Source organism: Petaurus breviceps, unplaced genomic scaffold (assembly GCF_028583685.1).
Source record: "Petaurus breviceps papuanus isolate PSGF00001 unplaced genomic scaffold, PetGlider_PUasm1.0 90603, whole genome shotgun sequence".
Lineage (NCBI taxonomy): Eukaryota > Metazoa > Chordata > Mammalia > Diprotodontia > Petauridae > Petaurus > Petaurus breviceps.
In genome coordinates, this window is record NW_027187284.1 from 4,447,137 (window position 1) to 4,454,852 (window position 7,716).

The following is a 7,716-nucleotide window of genomic DNA, read 5'->3' on the forward strand; positions in this document are numbered from 1 at the left end:
TCTTCATGAACATCTTTATCTGCTTTAAGGGGTACATTTTCACTTTTACTTAAAAAAAAATCTATCTAAATTTCCAGACTAGTCAAACCAGAGTCTAGACTGCCCTCCTCATGTAACTCTAATAAATCCTCCGATCCCTTTAGTTAACCCTTTGAAAATGTCAAGCAATGATTTACAATCCTCGACCCCTGCAGGGCATTTGAAAGAGAAATCATCCAGATGGTGTGGCACCATCCTGGAGCAGGCTTCTCAACTACAGCGAACTGTAGGGGGAAAAACAAATAAGAAACCAAAACAGAAACCTAAAAACATTATATGCCCAGAGGAAAGGGCTTTAAATGTCCTTTAGGAAGGCTTAAAACAAACAAATAAAACAATGATAGAGGTCTTGAAATCCTTCACGTTTAATGCTAATGCTTAAATGTTACAACATGCTTTATATTAGTCCTTCTTGCATGTTAGGTTGAGCTTTTAAAAAAACATTTTAAAGGGACAAAATTATTTTGAAATGATTAAATCTGTCATAAGTTGGCCTATATGTAATTGCCTTTATTATTTGCATAGGAAATTTCTTGGGGGAAGAGACATTAATTTTAAAATATAATAGGTATTTATGAACTCTAGAGTAGTTCAGAGAAAAACAAAATTTTGATGCCATTCAAAATTTCATCTGATTTCAAACTAGAGAACAATATCTTGTTTGATCATATACCAACTCAAGGATTATGAGTTTATAATGAAATATTCAAATGATCACTAGAAAGACATGCATTTGCCACCCATTCAATTTTCCTTTATATTTGCAATAAAAGCCATTTTAAATGTTTAAGTCACATCCTCAGATATTTAAGCTATAGCTCATTTAACTATGTGACCCAGGAGAGGCCTTACCTTCATTCAAAATACCGCAGTATATTATAGTTAATGATTATTATCATAAAGGAGCTAAAAACCAAATTCATAAACAAATTTTAAAGTTATAGTATTGAGCAATTTCACATTATCCACTTAAAGAAAATATTTTCTCCCACTCTCAAAAAAAAATCACAGCCATACATTAATTTTTAGAAACATGACTTACCTAGAGGATTGCCACCAACAATCCCCTTATTGTATGTAAAGCATTGCTGTCATTCTGGCCCTAAAGATTGGGAGCTGCCTAAGCTTAATTTGTATAAATATTTGAAATGCTATAACCAACTAGACATACAGATCTGATTAAGTATGAAGGACTAGGGGATAAAACAACCTATGTCAGGTCTGCAACAAATAAACTTGCAGATGAATAAACAAGTAGAACTCACAGATATACACACTTGCATTTCTCTAAGTTTTCTATATCCCAAGTCACTCATTGCATCTTTATGATGGGCCAAATCCAATTTTGTAGGCAGATGGTTTTAAATTTATATATACAAGAATATATATGAATATACATATCTATATAAATATACATTATGTACATGTGTAGTATCATATATTTATATTTAGTATGAACCTCAGCATCTGTTTAATTATCTACAAAGCTAAATTATATTCTCTAGTGTGGTGTATTTTTTTGTGTGATCACAGACTTTCAACTATGTTCTATATATTAAGTAATATTTAGAAAACATTTTTAACCTTGATGCTTCTATTTGTAGGAGTACATTGCAAATGTATTCCCCTTTGGGGGGTGGAAGTAGCATTTAGAGATTTTTTTACTTCCCTCGGCTTTGATTGAAGGGATGAATCACCATTGCAGAACAGTTCTAAAAAATGAATATTGTTGGACATTTTGTGTCCAAGGAAAGACATTTAGGACAATGAGAACAAGGAAATCTATCTGTCCAAAAAAAGTGGGTCACATGAAGTATGAGGACTCTTACCTTTCCCCCAACAATTTATTCCTTTCAACTTTTCCCATTTTTCCTCATTGCAAACAATTACATGGTTCATAAAAAAACAAAACAAAACAATAACCACAAAAAAAAAAAAAACACATCTCTCAAAACAACTGTGGACAGATATTAGACGGATTCATTGTTAGGAATCATGTCAGTCTGACTTTGGGTGCCGAGACCAATTTCATCTCTGGTCAGGGGAATTCTAAGGATTGCTAAATGTGTAACTCATGAGGTCAATATTGAATCGATGTTGTTGCTAGTAATGTTCTGATCTGATGCGGAAAGATCAATATCCTCACCCCTACTTTCCTACAAATTAGGCTAGTTTTTCCTTTTTAAAATTTGTTTGTTTTTTCCTTAAGAAGTCATTAGGATCATTTTCAAAACTTGACTTAGCTTACCTTAGCCTCCAAGGTAACTAAACATTCAGGCTGTTTCAACCACTATCCAGTCACAGGGGTATAAAGCAGTCACAAGGAACTCCAGGCAGCTTCTGCTGCTTTGTTGATGGACCACAATGGGCAATTGTTCAATTAAATCAATTCTGGGTGTTCTCAATGGGTATTCTTAAAAAAAATCAAAACTTTATTTTTAAACACAATCCAACATGCTCACATGCCTAAAAATGTATTTTGTTTTTCACAATTTGTATTTTCACATGTAATTCGTATGTCAAGGAAAAACTGCACAAATATCAGTTTTTCTTCATTCAATTTTATTTTCAGTTCCAGGATTTATTTCTCCCCTTCTATGTGTGTGTGTATGTGTGTTTGTGTGTGTGTGTGTGTGTGTGTGTGTGTGTGTGTGTGTATAAGAGAGAGAGAAAGACAGAGACAGAGGGAGAGACAGACAGACAGACAGAGATAGAGACAGAGAGACACACACAGAGAGAGATAATTCTATTTGGAAGGGAACAAGGTGGATAGCATCTTTCATCAGAACTATGGTGGGTCATTTTGTTGATCAGATTTAGTAAGTGTTTCATAGTTAATTATCTTTTATATTACTGTTGTTAAAGAGTTCTGGTTCTTCTCATTTCATTTTTCATCAGTTAATATGTTTTCCTGGGACTTTCTCAAACCATCTCCTTCATAATTTCTTATAATACAATCATGTTCCATCGCATACACATGCAATTATTTCTTCAGCCATTCCTCAGTTGATTGTTATTCCCTCACTTTTCTATTCTAAGCTCTCACAAAAACAATGAGTACAAATGTTTTTGTATATATAGGTCCTTTCATCTTTCTTGATCCTTTCAGAGCATAGCCCTAATACAAGTATTCCTGGGTAAAAGAGTATACATACTATAAATAATTTTTAATGCTAGGTCCATATTGTTTCCAGAATGTTTGTATGATATCTAAGCTCCACCAAAAATGAATTAGTATACATATTGTTATACCTACCTGCCAGTGTTTGTCATTTTTCTTTTTTGTTAACTTAGCCAATCAGATGGATGTGAGGTGGCACATAAGTTATACTTTATTTTGCATATATCTAAGTCATTTAGAGCAATTTGTTTATTAAATGACTATTAACTTCTTGCTTTGATTTATTCCTTTGAAAACTGATTATTAATACCTCTGAACCATTTATCAATCGGGATAACTTATTCTTATATATTTGCCTCAATTCTGTCAATATTTTCAGAAATGCCATCATTATCAGAGAAATTTACCACAAAGATTTTCTCCAATTTCCTTCATCTCATTTAATTTTAGACGCATTTTCTTTTGTGCAGAAAATGTATAATGTAATTTAAGTTACTCATTTTATCTCCTATTAACCTATACATATGTTGTTTGGCCATACACTCTTTCTCTATCCATAGGTCTGACAGGTGATTTCTTTAATGCTCTACTGATTTGCTTATGGTATCACTTTTCATTTCTAAATCACATACTCATTTTAATCTTCTCTTGACATATGGTGTCAGATATTTTTTATACACAGTTTCTACCAGACTAGTTTTCAGGATTCCCAATATTTTGGGCGAAATAATGACATCTTGCTCCAATATTTGGAAACTTTGGTTTTATAAAACACTAGGTTACTGTGCACATTTAATTGTATGTATTGTGCTCCTAACCTATTCAATTGAATTGTTTTGATGAGTGTTTTTTCAGTTGATTCTCTAGCATTCTCTATCATATTATCATCTGAAAAAGAGATAGTTTTGTTTACCCATTGCCTATGCTTATTCCTTCCATTTCCTCTTCTTCTCTTATTACAATAGCTATCATTTCTAGTACAATATTGGGTAAAAATGGTGACAATGGACATCCTTGGTTCATCCCTGATCTCATTAGAATGGCTTCTGGTTTGCACCTGTTACATATAATACTCATCCTTAGTTTTAGAGAGAAACTAATCATTTTAAGAAAAACTTCATTTATTATATTATATATATTTTCTATTATTTTATTGCTATATATTTTATTTACCAAAATGCAATATAATACAAGTTGCCATCAGGCTAGAGTCTCTACCTTGGAAATGGTTTCCAAGAGTGATGATGAGAAATAGAGAAAGTTTGGATAATTTCCCTGACATTTGCATGGCTTTTGAAAAACCAAGATTAAGTTATAGTGACCATAATAGTACTTTACAAATATTATCTCATTTTATTCCCCCTACAACAGTAGGGGGTGGATGTGCTATTATTATGTCCATTTTTTTTCAAATACGTTGTCAACTTCCGATTTACATCATTCACTTCTATTAGATTTTGATTTTCAAATTGTCTCCCTGTTTTCCCCGTACCCACCACCCCAAAATAGCAATACCACAGGATATTCCCCTCTTCCAATCTGCTCTCTCCCATATCTTTTCCCATATCCCCTCTGACTTTTCCAGTAGGGAATGGTGGATCTCTATGCCCCAGTGCCTGTATATCTTATTTCCCAATTACATGTAAAGTAGTATTAATAATAATAAATATATATGTATATATATATATGTATATATATATATATATATATTTTAAACATTTGATTTTAAAACTTTGAATTCCAGATTCATTCCCTTCCTCCCTTGTCACCCAGACTTACTGGGTAGATAAGCAATTCAGTATAGGCTGTACATTTAAAGCTATGCAAAATATTAACATAGTAGATATATTGTAAAAACTGACTATTTTTCCCTCCATCCTATCCCACCTCCTACTTGTTCTATTCTCTACTTTGATCATGTCCCTTTTCAAAAGTGGGTGCTTCAAACTTCCCTCCCCCCCCCCAGCCTGCCCTCCCTTCCACCATCCCCTCTCTTATCCCCTTCCCCCCTACTCTACTGTAGGGTGAGATACACTATTTACTGTGAATGTCATTCCCTCCCTGAGCCAAATTCAATGAGAATAAGGTTGACCAATTCCCTTTTACCTTCCTGTTCTTCCACTCCATTGTAATCATTTTCCCTTGCCTCATCTATATGAGATACTTTACCCCATTCTTTCTCTCCCCATCTCCTCACATTATATTCCTCTCTCAACTCTCAATTTCACCTTTTAAATATCATCCCTTCAAGAGAAGCATGAGAAGGTAAACAGAGAAAAGAAATCATAAGGAACTTATCAAATTTGAACTATTTACATTCCTACATGGAAAAACTATAATTGTAAGTCATAAAACTGTTCTCAGTATGAATATAGTTGAAGGGAATAGAAACACACACACATATACAGGTATACATAGATAGAGGGCACTTTCTAATATTTTTAATAAGAATGTTTATTGTATAATAAGAATAATAATACTGTATAATAATAACTATATTAATATTGTAAAATATGAATGCTCATTTTATTTTATCAAATATTTTTTCCTCAAATCTCTTGAAATAATTTTAAAATATTGGTTGTTTTGGATATTGATATGTCCAATTACAATTTTCTTACTGTTGAACCACCCCTTTATTCCTTGTATAATTCCAGCCCCGTCATTTATATTATATGATCCTAATGATATGTTAATATAATTTCCTTGCTATTATTTTGCTCAAACTTTTGAGTCTTAATGTATAATATTCGTATATACTATTCTGTTAGAACTATGAAAGCCTCCTTTTATTACCTGCCAACTTATATATCTCATTTTGTTCCAATATCAACACAATTAAAAGGACACTGGACTGAATTAGGACAGAAAACCTTAGAACCCTGCTTTGTCATCAGTTTAGGTACTGGCTATTCTATTTTCATGTGCTGGAGTCTCTGACTGATTCACTCAGTATTCTCAAGGATTAAACTCCCTGCACTATAACCAAAGTAATCATTACTTAACTGTTGCTCTCTGTCCCCAGGGCTGACTCCCTCCCTAGAAATTTGCTTAGATCTTGGTGAATTGCCTTTTTTCAGCCCCTGCATGGATAGAAAACTAAGGATTTTGATTCAGTTTAGACACTTGACTTCTATACTATGAATTCTCACTTCATTTATTCCTCTATTTCTTTTGTTTGGGATGTTCGAAAAGCAAACTCTTCAGTTATAGTTTTCTTTCAAAAAATGCAACCTAAGCTTCAGAGCTCCTTGAAATATAATATTTATTCCATTCCTCAATTTACTGGTGGATATAGAAAAGGCATACTTATATTTTAATATTTTTCCTTTGTATTTGAAAGGCTTCTTCCTAATAGATAGCAGAACTTGTTGGGTTTTAATTAAATTGTTAAATTTAAGCACTATCTCTTTTGGATTGTGCAGCTTTGCTGCTGTTGTTATTGTTCACAGGAAATCTGTTGATTGTTTCAATTGAAAATCATGTTCTAGATTTAGAAGTTCTGGCAGTTGGGGAGTTCTCATTTCTTATTTCCTTCATTAGGGTAGTGTCATTGTTTTTGTTTATTTATTTATGTGTTTGTTTTTGGACTTGTCATTATTTTTTTTTTCTGGAAGACCCATGATTTCTAGGTTTTTCCTATTCCTCTTGTCTTTGAGAACCATGCTTGCATAATATGCATAATATCTCATAATAGTCTGGGGATTTTTGCATCTTTTCTATGTTTTTTTTCCACTTCTGTGTATTTTTATTGCCCATCTATTGTTTTCTCTTTTGTTCCTTGGGTGAAGCCTGACTTTGCAGAATCTAATTTTTTTTTATAGTGATCATTAATTGTCCTGTGAAGATGATAAATTCTACTCTCATTATTCTCATTTCTCTTTTAAACTATTTTGTGATTCCATGTCCTCCTCAAATTTCATAGGATCCTCTGTTTTATCAAGTGCTGGGTCATTTTCATTCATTTTGCAATATTTATTCATGGATGCCTGAAGCAGCAAGCCCCCTAGCATCCCCCATGATGGCTGCCAACACAAGTTCTTAGATCTGATTATCTAAAAGAAAGCAACTAAAAAGGGGTCAACAATCTTTTTTTAATCAAAAAATGTCATTTACCTAGTTCAAGGGGAAAAGGTCATCACTCCAAAATTCAGAGAATGCAAACTAGTTACAAGCAGACAACAAATACAGAGAAACATCAGCAGACAATCTTCTAGCTATCTGATCATTACATCCATACCTATTCAATTACCAGAGAAAGAAGCACCAGTATCTGGGTTTTCAAAGCCAGGGGGCTCAACGGCTGTGCTGAGTCTGATCGGGTCAAATCACAAAACTCTCCTCAAAATGATCCCTCCAAAAAACCCTCCTCACATCATATATATATATATATATATATATATATATATATATATGTATATATATATATATGATGTATATATGATGTATATATATATATGATGTATATATATATATGCTGATGTGAGGAGGGTTTTTTGGAGGGATCATATATATATACAGGGAGAGAGAGAGAGAGAGAGAGAGAGAGAGAGAGA

The 7,716-nt window shown here is 33.0% G+C and overlaps 1 long non-coding RNA gene across 1 annotated transcript in view; it reads right to left on the reverse strand.

Annotated features, from left to right (window-relative positions):
* LOC138142766 (uncharacterized) overlaps positions 1 to 7,716 on the reverse strand; it is a 192,873-nt gene that overhangs the window by 54,204 nt on the left and 130,953 nt on the right. The gene's annotated exons all lie outside the window — the stretch shown is intronic.